General features: G+C 45.4%; 1 long non-coding RNA gene across 2 annotated transcripts; it reads right to left on the reverse strand.

Moving 5' to 3' along the window:
- Positions 1-1,334: 1,334 nt before the first annotated feature.
- On the reverse strand, positions 1,335-13,534 carry LOC140001918 (uncharacterized). 2 transcript variants are annotated; one of them, XR_011807709.1, is made up of 5 exons: positions 12,212-13,534; positions 11,802-11,945; positions 10,834-10,870; positions 2,730-6,388; positions 1,335-2,150 (listed from the first exon to the last, which is right to left on the reverse strand). It is a non-coding gene; the product is annotated as an uncharacterized lncRNA (long non-coding RNA). The 2 variants fall into 2 exon arrangements; XR_011807710.1 differs by lacking the exons at positions 10,834-10,870; positions 11,802-11,945; positions 12,212-13,534 and having other exon boundaries at positions 1,335-1,509; positions 2,071-2,150; positions 2,730-6,868.
- Positions 13,535-13,903: the final 369 nt, after the last annotated feature.

Here is a 13,903-nt window from a genome sequence, read left to right on the forward strand (position 1 = left end):
CAGCCTGCAGGTTGCGGAGGCAAAGCAACTGCTCTGGCTGGATGTGAAGAGCCAAGACAGAAGTTGCTGTCAGGGAAAAGATACACAGAGGGGATGAAAAAGACGGAGTGTGCTTCCGACTTTCACAACTTCTAAGCAAGCGGAGATGAGGTTGTGGAAGAACCAAATAAGCTGTTGATCTAGAAGCAGTCTGAAGATTGCCCTTAAGCAGGGCCTTGCATTCTTCATTTTTGTAGCATTGCTTGCCTTCAAGCGCACGATCATGACTTTATTAACTTTCTACCACTACAGAAATGCACTGGACTCTTTCACAAAACTTACGGGTGGTAATTGGAAATACTGGTCAGCATTCTCTGTTTCCTTCGTCATCTCAATTCTCTTTTGGCCTGTGAAGCTTTTCAGATCAGAGGAGAAGATCCGCTGTAATACGGAGTTTTGGATCCTGCAAATGAAACGAAGAATCCTACTGACAACTCTTTTCAACCTCACCTGCAACCATCTCAGAAAAGAATACCGAAAGAACACCGCTTTATCATGGGAAGCATACATTTGAGCATAGGTGTCCTATAGCTGAAGCGAGGTGAAGCAGGTTCCAAACAAGGTGAAGGAGCACACCCATAAGCATTTCCATTAAGCCGTGTTTGCAAACAAATGGTTTAAAGACTTAGGTTTTCTTACAAGTGAAGAATGAAAAAACAGAAAGAAAGAAAATTACCCGGACGTACAGTTTTCCTCTAGCTTGCTTTGCTTCTTTCAGAATCTGAGTCTTGAGTGACAATCAGGGAGCAGCATTGTGCAGAAATGCCAAAGCCTCCCCAGCTTGTTGTACCTTCATCAACAAGGGCTTTGATACTGCTGCCTCCTCAGCAACATCAGCCATTTCCTAGGAGAGCTGGTGTCCACCAGGTCAAATAGGAATGGGAAATCCCTCTTGCCACAACTTCACGCTCACACCAGAGTTGGCAGGACAGGCCGATGGACAGAGAAGTGTCTGTAAGAGTGTTAGAAAACAGACTTTAGATTTCTGTCAACCCAGGAAAAATTACTTGCTCATCCCTTCAAACTGACCTCTAAGTAGAAGGAGGTGATCCCAAGCTGCATTCCTGACATCTATGCTGCAAAGTCATCCAGTGTGACATGTTACTGTACCAGCCTGTGACGAACAGAAACAGGAGTTTGAGGTTATGCTGTTGGATTAGAATTAAGCTCAAAGAGTTAGTCCTTTGGTATGTTTTTTGTCTGCAAGTGTTTTCACTGTTTCCCAGACAATGTCTCCAGCAAGCTAGCTGCTTGCTTCATTTGTTCTGTTCTGTTCTGTTCTTTTTGATTCTGTTTTGTTTTGTTTTGTTTTGTTTTCTCAGCCAGGATTCTTAGAGAAATGAGATTAAAGTGATCATATTGTATGTCCATCCATCCCTCCCTCCCCTTCGCTTGTCCAGAGCTTTTACCTTGTCCACCAGCTTGAATGAACTCGGTCCTAGGCGCAGTTGTGTCCAAGCCATTCTGTTCCTAGAGATGTTGTGAGAACAGACAGCTAAGTAGTGGGGAGAGGACGTGCTGCTGTCTGCAGTGTGACCTCACTGCTTACCAAACAGTAGGGAATACACAGAGAAGGGCCTTAGGAAAACTTCAAGCACCAGATACATTTATGTGGAAACCATATTTCCCAAGATAACGCTGGACACAACTGCATAATCAAAATGGATTCATTTCTTGGTTCATCTAACTCCTAGGCTTTAGTTTTAAAAAGTTTCTGTCTTGGCTTAAAGCACTCTTCCAATCTCTATTTCCAGTTACTAGGATTTCCTGAAATAGCTCATCCCATTTTTTTCTCTGTACCATCTCCCAGTCTCTTTGTTTTCCTCTCCCCAAGAAACTTAGAGCTGCTCTCTTCATACTTGACAACTAGATATGGAGCTGTATCAGCCAGAAGGAAGTTTCCTTCACACCTTCCGCTTCTTACGGTACCTGGACTCTTACCTTTACTCTTACTCGCCCTTCCTACATTAGCACAAAGAAAGCTGTTTGGGAGATCTGATGTCTTGTTCTCCAGAAGCTACCCTGAATCACCTTTACGAGAGCTGTCCCACGCTGCGAGCACAAGTCTTGCAGTCTGGCCAGATATTTGCCTTCTAAGTCAATAATCAAATCTGTCAAGTTAAGAACATGTAATGAATGGAAAGGAAATCCTTTTATTTTGATCCCAATTCCCTTTTTTTTTTTTAAATTCTTTTTTTTTTTTCTTCTTTTTTTTCTAGAAAGATTCCATTTTTCAGGTGAAAAATGGAATGAACAATGTTAAGGTCAGGCAGCTTGCCCACTGCAATTGCTACCCTGAAAGCAGATGGAGTGCATCTTCATACGCCACAGCCTGAGACACTAGTCGACAGGCCAGCCCATGTGATGAAGTCCATTGCTGTCCTGAATTTTAACATGACAGGGGGACTCTTAAGCCTCTTGTTTATGCTTTAGTACTTGCGGTCTATGGGAGGACCACAGCACACTCTTCTCTGTCTACCCTTATTTGTTGATCGTCTGTAGGAAGAAGAGAACGTGCAGAGGCCCTCACCCGTACATTGGGTCTGTTCTCACTCTGTGCAGCTCCATCATTGAGCAAAGTACCAACCTTGAGGCTTCTGTAAGGACTTGACACAAACTACAGAATACTAAAATGAAACATTCACAACAAAACCACACAGTTTTCCCCAGCCAAGCATCAAAACACTTACAGAAGGGCATGGGCCCTCTCTGTGCACCTCGAGGTGAGATCCACAAATCCTCACGTGGCTTCATCACATCCAGCACCCTTCTCTGTCCCTCCCAGCTAAACGTGCGCAGAGGCAGCTGTTGCCAAGTGCTGTGGTGACACAATTCAGTTCTGTTTCTGAAGTCATCACCGCAGGCGCCTCCCAGTGACGGCACAACACTCTCTGTTGCTAACGCGTCTGCCTCAGAAACAGCTAGGGAAGTACCACTATGCCCAAACTGACTTGAATTAGAGTAGTTCAAACATTATTCCCTGCTCCCCTACATCTGTGGAAGGTGTGTGATCAATCTTTTCCTTGAGAAGGGATTACAGACCAAAAGAGCTTGATTCTGATACGTTGCCCGTACTTGGAGAGCAGTTCACCTTTTATTTCCATGTAAGAAAAAAGAAGGTGAAATCAACAATTCCCTTCCTCTGATTTGAGAATAGGAAAGAACCCCAATTCTCCAGGAAGCCTCAAAAAGGAAACTCTGCATTTCTTTGTTAAACACCTTGTTTAATTTCTTTAAAGAAATCTTTCCCAGGACTTTGAAACTGCGGTGGTTTGAACCGGGTGGGCAGCCGAGTTCCACCACGGCCGCTCTCTCACTCCCCCTCCTCAAAGGGAAAGGGGGAGAAAATACGATGCAAAGGGTTCCAGGGCTGAGATAAGGACGGGGCGATTGCTCAACAAGTATCATGACGGGCAAAGCAGACTCAGCAGAGTGACCCTCAGGGTCCCTCCCTGCCCCTGCTCCCCGTGGGGTCCCTCCCACGGGACGCCGTCCTTCCCCAGCTGATCCCACACGGGCTGCCCACAGGCAGCAGCTCCTCAAGCACTGCTCCCACACGGCTCCGTCCCACGGGCTCCATCCATCCATCCCCCAGGAGCAAACTGCTCCAGCACGGGTCGCCCACGGCTGGGCGGCAGCTCCCCCCAGACCCCCTGCTCCTGCGGGGGCTCTCCATGGGCCACAGCCTCCTCCAGGCCACATCCACCTGCTCCACCGGGGGCTCCTCCACCCACGGGGGGGCTGCAGCGTGGAGATCTGCTCCATGGGCTGCAGGGGGACAGCCTGCTCCACTGGGGGCCTCTCCCTGCACAGCCCGCAGGGGAACTGCTGCTGCCTGCCTGGAGCACCTCCTGCCCTCCTGCTGCACTCACCTCGGGGGCTGCAGGGCTGCTTCTCACTCCTCATTCTCCCAGCAGCTGTTGTCACACAGCAGACTTTTTTCCCCACCTCTTAAATCTGCTCTTCCAGAGGCCTAACCAGCCTCACTCCTTGCCTCAGCTCCAGCCAGCAGCAGGTCCCTTTTGGAGCTGGCGGGAGCTGGCTCTGATCTGACACAGGGCAGCTGCTGGGCTCCTCTCACAGAGGCCACCCCTGCAGACCCCCTGCTACCAAGCCTTTGCCACATAAACCTAATTCAAGTACATGCCAAGGACCTTGCCTCTGAATACCCTGCAGATCCTTGCAATTACATGAAAACAACATTTTGGGTCACAACATAGCTGTCGTTTTAATGGGTGATGCTTCAACACAATAACAAAAACTATAGTGAATGATACCCTTAGCAAACATCCTTCAGGGGTTTACAAATAGGAATGGAATTTAATTAATTTCTCAGTAGAGTTTTGCAAAGGTGCCTAGGCATAACAGGCTAGGTCTGTAGAACCTGGAGAAGGGTGAGATGGGATTTTATCAGTGTATATAGATACGTTAGGAGAAGGTGTCCAGAGCATGGGGTCCAGACTCTTTTCAGTAGAGCCCAGATACAGGATGAGAAGCAGCAGGCACAAAGCGAAACAAGGGAAGTTCCATCTGAACATGAGGAAAAGCTTTACTGTGAGGGGGACAGAGCCCTGGAATAAGTTGACCAGAAAGGCTGTGGAGCCTCCTTCCCTGGAGATACTCAAAACCTGCCTGGACATGGTCCTGGGCTAGGTGCAGTAGGTGACCCTGCTTGAGCAGGAAGGGGTGTGCACTGGGTGTCTCAGGCAGGCAGGAGCTTCCCCATGGAAATGCCCCTGAAGGCTCCCAGTCAGGAGCTACTTGTGATTCTTCCAGCCAGACAGGAGAGCTCTTCCTCTGAACGAGGAAACAGAGAAGCCACAAAAACGTTGAGAAGGGTTCTCTTGAACACTAGGGAAGAGAGCAAGGGTGAACCTCAGACTGACCCCCCCCACCCCTCCACCTCCAGGCCCCCAGGACCTCGGCAGCCCTCCCACAGACTGCCCGTGTTGTGGCGGCACAGCAGCGCAGAGACCAGGCGCTCTCCTCCCCCATGCCTCGGGGCACAAGTAATGGCACCTCTTCATGCTCTGGGGGCACGGGTAGGTGTAGGAGATGGCCCCTGAGAAGGGCTCCCGCAGCACTTGAGCGTCAGCAGAGCTTTTATTGACTGCTGGGAGACCTGGCAGCACCTGGCCGTGCCTCCCTTGCCCATCTGCAGGCTGTCTGGGTGCTTTGCCCCCTCTCAGCTGCTGTCAGCATGGGGGGCTGCGCCACTCGCAGGGAGCCCGGTCGGTGGCAGGGGGGTAGTGGAGGCCCTGCCCCTCCGGAAACACTGCTGCCACCGTCTTGTGGCACAGGGAGCCCAGGCACAGAATGAGGAGGGGGCTGGAGGGCAGGCCCTGTGCCCGAGGGGCAGCCTGTCTCTCTGGCAGGCCAAATGGCCAGGGAGAGCCATCCCCAGGAGAGGGGCCCTCTGCCCCCCGACCCTCCTCCTCCTGCCTCGCCTTGTGAGGGCGTCTTTCAGGCCACCGACACCTCTCCCAACACAGCCACGTCTGGCCATGCGTTGGCCACCGTCACAGAGGCTTCCTGATGTCACAGTGGCATCTGCCCCCCGGATTGTGCCGGGCCCTATAAAAGGCCCCTGCGCAGGGCCCGCCACTCGCTGAGCTTCCAGGCCCTCTTACAGCCATCATGAATGGGAGGAAGAGGACCTGGAGCGAAGGCTGCCCACGCTTGCGTGGGTCCGGAGAGGACTCAGTCCTCAGAGCAAAGAAAAGGCGGCCACTGCCTTATGTGAGGAAGTGGAAGAGGGCCGGCGGTCGTGGCATAGGAGCGGTGCCCGGCGCTGTGGAGCCCATGGAGGTGGATCTGCCTCCGGATGAAGACCTGATGGAGGTGGATCCACCTCCAGATGAGGCAATGGACATCGATGTGCCTGGGCTCCCAGCTGCCAAGATCCATCGGTGGCACCGCAGGAGCAGACCACCAGCTCCTTATCCACGGCCCGGCCGCCGTGCCTCATAGCACGGCCATCCTTCCCTTCCCTTCCCTTTCCCCCATCCTCCATCCCCCACCCCCACCTCGTCCAGAGGTGTCATCTCTTCTGCACGGAGGGAGTCTCAAGGAGTGGATGAGAGGGGACTTGGCTTCCTCTGGGATGCTGCACCAGGGCGGCAGAAGGAACCCCTCAGAGAGCCACGGTGGACCTTGGGACCTGGAGCCCAGCGATGTCTCTGTGTGAGGACAAGAAGGCTGCCCCATGGCTGCTTGAAGAGGAAGCCGCACCTTCCATGGCAAAGCACAAAGAAGAGCTGCAGATCAAAGCTGTTAGGGAGACAGCTGCTCCTCTGAAGAAGCAGAAGACTTCTCGTCTGCCGGGAAGAGGTGCTGGAGCGCAGCGTCACTGTTCATTCAGAGAAGAACAAAGAAGAGCTTCATTAGGAGGTCCTCCAACACCAGGCAATAAAGAGCAATGAAAAATAAAATAAGAAAGTGATAAAAAATCACAGAGAGCCACTTTCTTCTTTGGGGACAATTTAGCGACTGCGTCTGTACTGCTGCATCCCCTTCCCTGGGTGTTCCCAGGAGAGGAAAGATACCGATGTGTGTGCAGTGTGTGTAGTGTAGTGTGCCCAGCCCAGGGCATTCAAGACAGCGTGGCCCTGGGGCACACGGCGTACAAGGGCAGGCTGAGGGAACTCCTTGGGTCAGCATTAAGAAGAGAAGGCTCAGGGGTGGACCCGACTGCTGCCTCCAGCTGCCTACTGGGAGAGTGTAGAGAAGATGAAGCCTGAGACTTCTCAGTGGAAAGGCAAACATCCCCAAGGCCACACTTGCAGATGGAGACATCCCCATGGATAAAAGGAAAAGTTTGTCCCCACAAGGGTGCTCAGATAGAAGAGGTGTCCAGATAGGCGGCACAGTCTCTTTCCTGGGGGACACCTGAACTTGACTGAACAAGGTTGGATGTTCCCAGAGGTCACCTTGCCCTTGGTGTGCCACTCAGGGATCTTCAGGCAGATGTAGCCCCTAGGCTTCCCAGATAAGGAGAGGAGGCTGGTCAGCTTGTTGCTTCTTGGACCCTCTCCCTGCACAGGCCGCAGGGGAACTGCTGCTGCCTGCCTGGAGCACCTCCTGCCCTCCTGCTGCACTCACCTCGGGGGCTGCAGGGCTGCTTCTCACTCCTCATTCTCCCAGCAGCTGTTGTCACACAGCAGACTTTTTTCCCCACCTCTTAAATCTGCTCTTCCAGAGGCCCAACGGGATCTCTCCCTGTCTCAGCTCCAGCCAGCAGCAGGTCCCTTTTGGAGCCAGCAGGAGCTGGCTCTGATCTGACATGGGGCAGCTGCTGGGCTCTGCTCCCAGAGGCCACCCCTGCAGCCCCCCTGCTACCAAGCCTTTGCCATGTAAATCCAATACATATGTACCCATGTAAAACGTATATATGTGTGCATGTGTGTTTCTCTGTATATTTATTTATATAGTCCTTAATTCCATGTCAGGCTAAGACCTGAATACACAGATCTGGACCTTCCTTCTCCCCTGAAAGATTTAAGGGAAGGAAATAAATCACATGGATCCAAAGAAATTGGCAAGGAAGAGGAGCACTTCAAAGTTCTCCTGCTTTTCAGTATAGCCAGCCACTTCTTTATGGTCTATTTAGGCAAGCAACTTAGTCACTTGAACAATATGGAAAAAGTATCTTTTGGCAAATGTGAGCTGTGTCTACAGCCAGTAGACTTTGCTGGTAAAAACTGTATAGATTAGATCTAAATATCTTGCTCCATACCAGGCACCTCTTTTTATTCTGCAGTCTCCAGCTGTTTCTTGTACTTTATTCAGATACCCAAAGCTTTTAAAAGTTGAACTGAGCAGCCTGATAGAAAGGATGTAGGCTTGTCTTGAATCTCCTTTCTGAGAAGAGAAGCATTTGGGATTCCTGCAGCCTCAGAGGAATTTAGTCAGTGTTTAACCTCTGCATGCAAAAACAGCAGGGTGCAGAGGAAAAAAATGAGTATTTCCCCTATGCATTTTGATGAATACATCTCAAACCAAACTTCCATTTCAGCTGCAATTTACAAATTAACAGAACTGTAACATTTTTGAACAAATGAGAAATAGGGAGTCAAAGGAAAAGGGGGAGTAATACTGTAATTAGATATTGTAGCTAGAATTCAGATCCCAAGGTGGGACTGAGACATCCAAAGAAAAATCCTACAGGGTGAGTTTTCTTCTCTCACTCAGTTCAGTGATCAAACAAAAATAAAGTAACACTCTAAATCCTTTTCCCATAAGAAGTTTCTTCAAGACTTATATGTTGAGTTTGGAGATAAGGTAGTTCCTCTTCAGTTGTTTTCCTTTCTCAAAACCAATTGGCATTTCTGTGTTCCTGGTCACATGAAAATGATTGGTAGCATGCATCAAACAAATAAATTAATTGAATAAAACACATCCATTCTCACAATTACATGGATGTGATTTGGTTAAGGTTTTTAAACTCAGAAAATAAAGAGACCTTAATACTAGAGTAACAGAAAATCAATGCTTTTCCCATTTGAGGAGTGGAGGTTTCAGCTATGGATCAACAAATCCATGCCATTTCCTGGCTTTCTTTATATAAAAAGAATCATCAGTCCTTTGAGTCAGTCCAACCTCTGAAAGAACATATGTCCTGTTTTCTCTCCTGGAATAGCACAAAAAAAAAAAAAAAAAAAAAATCTTTGCGCTATTTCTAGAACCTCTTAACTACAGATAGATGGACAAACACCTTTTAAGTTATTCACTGCCAACAGCATGTCTGGTATTCGAAAACATGTCATTACAGGTAAATAGAAACAAGCAAGAAGTGAATGTATATAAATAAAATCTCTTTACTGCTTTTTTTTTTTTTTTTGCTATTTTTTGCTTTTTGCTATTATTTATATGTCCTATCTATTTTGAAGAAATTATTTTCATCAAAATGAATCTGATGTCTTCTGCTGGAGAGTGAATACACTAAGAAAGATCAAAATGCATTATCATCTTGTAATAATTATGAATACATTTTTTCCCCATAGTTGGAAGGTAAAGCTAATGTTGCCATTAAAGATTTCCAGATACAAGCTGTTTCTTTGGACTACTACACAGCAAGTTCTGTAGCAACAGACTAAATAAAATCTCCTGAAAGCTTATGAGGTTTTACATAGACCTTGATCTTCCCTTTCCACCATATTCTCCATCTTTCATGTCAGCATTGTTAATAAGTGCCCTGGACTGCTCATTAGTTTTATGATCTCTTGAGATAGCTCAGAAGTGGAGGAAACATTTCACTGAATAAACTAACAGTGGCAAAGATCTCCACTTTACAGGTATCATTGTGCCACATTATGTTTCACATCTAACATACCAGGTTTTCTGTTCCCTTTGCTGCATAAAGCACGATTTCTTTCTGATATTTGTATTCAGGACAGTAATTGGATTGGAATACTATTTGAGCTGTGAGAGTATTTATCCTTGTATCAGAGTTTTTTAAAAAATTGACACACTTGAGTAGTAACCCACAATAAAATAATATTGATCTATATGAAATACATGACAACTTTCTGAAAGTAAAGCAGTAATCACACAGAATCACTACAGTCACATAGCACAATCACAACTAGTATTAGTCTGGTCACTGGTCATTGTTTGTGCCATTATAAGTGGCAATCTATAAAGGATGGTAAACTAAAGGTTTCAGCTACATTATTGCATATATAACCTTGCAAATGTAGCACAGAACATAAAAGAATGGGAGTTTGCAAATACATGGGAGAATGTGGACAACATATGATTTAAATAAAATCATATTAAAAAAATCATATATAAAAAAAAAAGGATTCTGCTTGTTAATTTAAGTGAAAACCTATGCATGCTGCCTTTATATTATGCCACTAGTAAATTATTGCGTAAGAGCTATTAGCACTTACTGAAAGACATCGTTTTCACAGTGTGCAATGTGGTGGTACAATGATCCAATCTTTCTCTGCTCAAGTCAAAAGCTTATCTTTTCAAACAAATCCAAGTGCAAAGTCCCACATCTGGGTCGGGGCAATCCCAAGGACAAATAGAGGATGGGTGGAGAATGGATTGAGAGCAGCCCTGAGGAGAAGGGTATAGGGGTGTTGTTTGATGAGAAGCTCAACGTGAGCCAGCAATGCGTGCTCGCAGCCCAGAAAGCCACCCATATCCTGGGCTACATAAAAAGAAGTGTGGCCAGAAGGGCAAGGGAGGTGATTCTCCCCCTCTGGTCTGCACTTGTGAGACCCCACCTGGAGCACTGCATTCAGCTCTGGGGCACCCAGCACAAGAAGGACATGGACATATTAGAACAAGTCCAGAGGAGGGCCACAAGGTTGATCAAGGGGCTGGAGCACCTTTCCTGCAAAGACAGGCTGAGAGAGTTGGGGTTGTTCAGCCTGGAGAAGAGAAGGCTCTGGGGAGATCTTACAGCATCCTTCCTGTACCTAAAGGGGGCTACAGGAAAGCTGGGGAGGGACTCTTGTGTCAGGGAGCATAGTGACAGGACAAGGGGGAATGGTGTTAACTAAAAGAAGGGAGATTTAGATTAGATATAAGGAGGAAATTCTTCACTCAGAGGGTGGTGAGGCACTGGCACAGGTTGCCCAGAGAAGCTGTGGATGCCCCATCCCTGGAGGTGTTCAAGGCCAGGCTGGATGGGGCTTTGGGCAACCTGATCTGGTGGGAGGTGTCCCTGCACATGGCAGGGAGGTGGAACTGAATGATCTTTAAGGCCCCTTCCAACCCAAACCATTCAGTGATTCTCTGCTTTTAAATTCTCTAAGAGTAAAAACTTCAGGTATGTCTTACCTTGTCTAGGTCTTCCCATATCTCCATATTCACAGAGCTATTTTGGGAAAAGAAAGATGAAAAACCTTTTGTGAAACTTTAGAAGAAACACCATACCAGTCTGAAACCGCATATGATAAATGTCAGAACAGACATAACCTCTAGAGAAATTTAGAAGATTTTAAGTTACATTCTCTTCCTGTAACCTTATAGTTTATACCAGCAGCCCCAGTATGTTAACATGTTTCTCAGAATCTAGTTCATGGTGTCAGTGACAATGGCAGCTCCTGATGTAGCTTGCAAGAGTGGATGTCAGAGTAGTATATCTGATGGTATGATTTTGAAATATACAGGGACTTGAGAAACAAATTCCTATCCGTTTCATAATCTCCCTTGAAGGAAACATGACCAAGAAATGTGAGATCTACAGACACCTGAGGGAACCATTTAATGGTCTCCACAGACACAATAGTAGGTGTGGAAAATATTTGAAGGAGATTTTTGGATGAAAATATAAATGCTTTGCAGAAACCAATATGGAATTTTGAAAGGCCAAGATTTAGAACCAAAGTAAAGAGTACAAAAATAGGTAGGAACAGAAATCACTGGGACACAGCCATATGCTATAAAGAATTGGTAGGATTAAAAGGGCACTAGGAAGGGCAATGCAGGAAGAAAGGAACGAGCCCCTGTTCCTTCAAAAAATGCTGGTTGTAAGCAAAATGAGAATATGGGAAATACAGAAGGTAAATGAGACAAATGGGGTTCCTCCCCAGGTACGAATTTAACCTCTTTTCACCAGTTCAGGAATACTGAATTTTCTGCAGTCCCCTTCCTCTCCTACAAACTCATAGTGATCAGAAAAGTCCAGGGAGAAAGCTGTGGGCTGGGCTGCAACTGCTTTCAACACAGAGCAGCAAGGCAAATGAAGCCTGAGGCAATGGAACTGCACTGACAGGAAACTAAATGGAAAGTGTTGTATTAATTACCATGAAACAGATAAGCTCAGAGATCCAGTGATGCCAGCAAGGATCCTGTCACTCTCCAATCCTAAACAGTTAACTGTAGTTCAGAGAGCTGAGTGTATCTGATTTGTCTCATGGCAACAATCACTGGTAAATACTTCTGCAGACCTTTAACAAAGACAACACAACAAGAGCACTTTAAGTTTAAAACGAAAGCCTAGCAGTATTTCAACAGCAAACTTTCAACTGCAAAGCATTTCAAGAAACTTTTCCCTCTCCATGAAAATCCTCCGAAGAAAGAGCACTAGCTGAGTTGGGGTAGAGCTCCTGCTAACATCTGAATCACTTTGCTTAACACAAGACAATACGCCAAAGAGCAATGAAACTAGAAAAAAATACATAAAGACTTATGGTAATCTTCAGGGCTGACTCACTCAAATTCAGTGCTGGTCACAGCAGAGTCTTATCAGTGACTTCAAGTTCTGGCAAAGGGACACTGCCCTCTGGCTACAGCTGGCTTCTCAGTTACTGACTGGCAAAGATAGATTTCCCTTAATAAAAGGCAAAATCTGTAACATAAGAGAAACAACTAGTAAAACAGTGAAGAAACATATAAGAAAGGAAGGTCAGAAACTTTGCAGTTGAATTCCAAATACCTGGAATTTAATAAAACACATGTGAAATGATGGTTAGAAAATCCATCTTAACAAAAAAATAAATAAATAAATAAAATTGCAAATACGTGACCCACTGAAAGACTTCCATCATCACAACTTGCTCATAACTGATCAAAGTTTGCCTCTTGTACATTTCATGGACTAGTCTTAAATTGAAGGAACAGGTTTTGTTTTCATAAATGAAAGTTTTTCAGATACCCCTGAATGTTTTTATTAGGCTTGAAGGTTTGTCTGCTAAGACAGTTGTTCTCCCTTGACTACTCAAATTAACCCTGACCCAGATTCCAATAGGAATTTAAAATTTGTATAATACGTCAGATTTAAGTTCCTGAGTTCCTGAGTTGTTTTTTTTTGTTTGTTTGTTTGTTTGTTTGTTTGTTTTTTTGTTTGTTTGTTTGTTTTACTGTTTCAGCTGAAATCAGTGGGACCTGGGGTATTCCCAGCACCCCAAAGCTGTTCAAATACAGTTCTCAGGTGAGGAGTAATTCTGTCTTTTCTAAGTCCTTGACAAAGTATAAAGCTTAAGGGAGTATGTGAGATTAAGTGAAGCACATTTAACATATACCAAAATGAACTTGGAAAGATGCTTGTCTAAACATAAGCAAGAGAGCATTTAATGCTACACATAAGCCCAGTATCCCACAGTGCTCCTATTCTCAAATCTGTTAGTAACAAGGTGATATTAAAGAGTACCCAGCAGAAACTGCAAGCAGATTTAAAAATGACCAAAGAGGTTTCCACAGAGAATACTGACAGGACCGGCACCACAAACACATTATGTACCAATTGTTGGCAAAGAAATAACTGCTAATAAAAGTAAGTTGTGTTGGATATGCTACTCAGATTTTTTACAGTGGTCAGAAAAAAAAAAAAAAGAAAGATTTACAGCTACTGTAAAATCTCCTTGGATGCTGACATCTACAGAAGGCCAACACTTTCCTGCACTTCAGACACTTCTTGGGCACTTCCCTGTTCTTCAGACATTTTTCTGCAAGTACTTCTAGAGTTTACAATGCCCAAAGAACTGCCAACTCTCAAGGACAGGTAAAAACAACTGTGAATGCATAAGAAACACTGTTATTTTTATTGAACTATTTCTAGGACAAATTCTGAAAATAAATAAATAAATAAATGATGGAAGTAGTTAAATATTTTCCCTTCCCATACTTGAAATTTCAGCATAAGAATTTCAGTATATCTTCTCTACTTACACAATTAAATTCAAGATGCATGAATAGTAATTATTTTTTAAATTAAGAACTCATTACTCTTCTCTCAAATGACAAATTACTAGACATAGCAATAGCTCAGTAATCATCTGAATACTTATAAAGGCTTTTTTGAATTGCATTCACCTGCCTGAAGTACCAAAAAGTAACCTTTTATCTCAAACTTTTGAAATACATTGAACATATTCAATATTCATACACATTATGGGCAGATTATTGA

This window comes from Anas platyrhynchos, chromosome 2, assembly GCF_047663525.1.
Source record: "Anas platyrhynchos isolate ZD024472 breed Pekin duck chromosome 2, IASCAAS_PekinDuck_T2T, whole genome shotgun sequence".
NCBI lineage: Eukaryota > Metazoa > Chordata > Aves > Anseriformes > Anatidae > Anas > Anas platyrhynchos.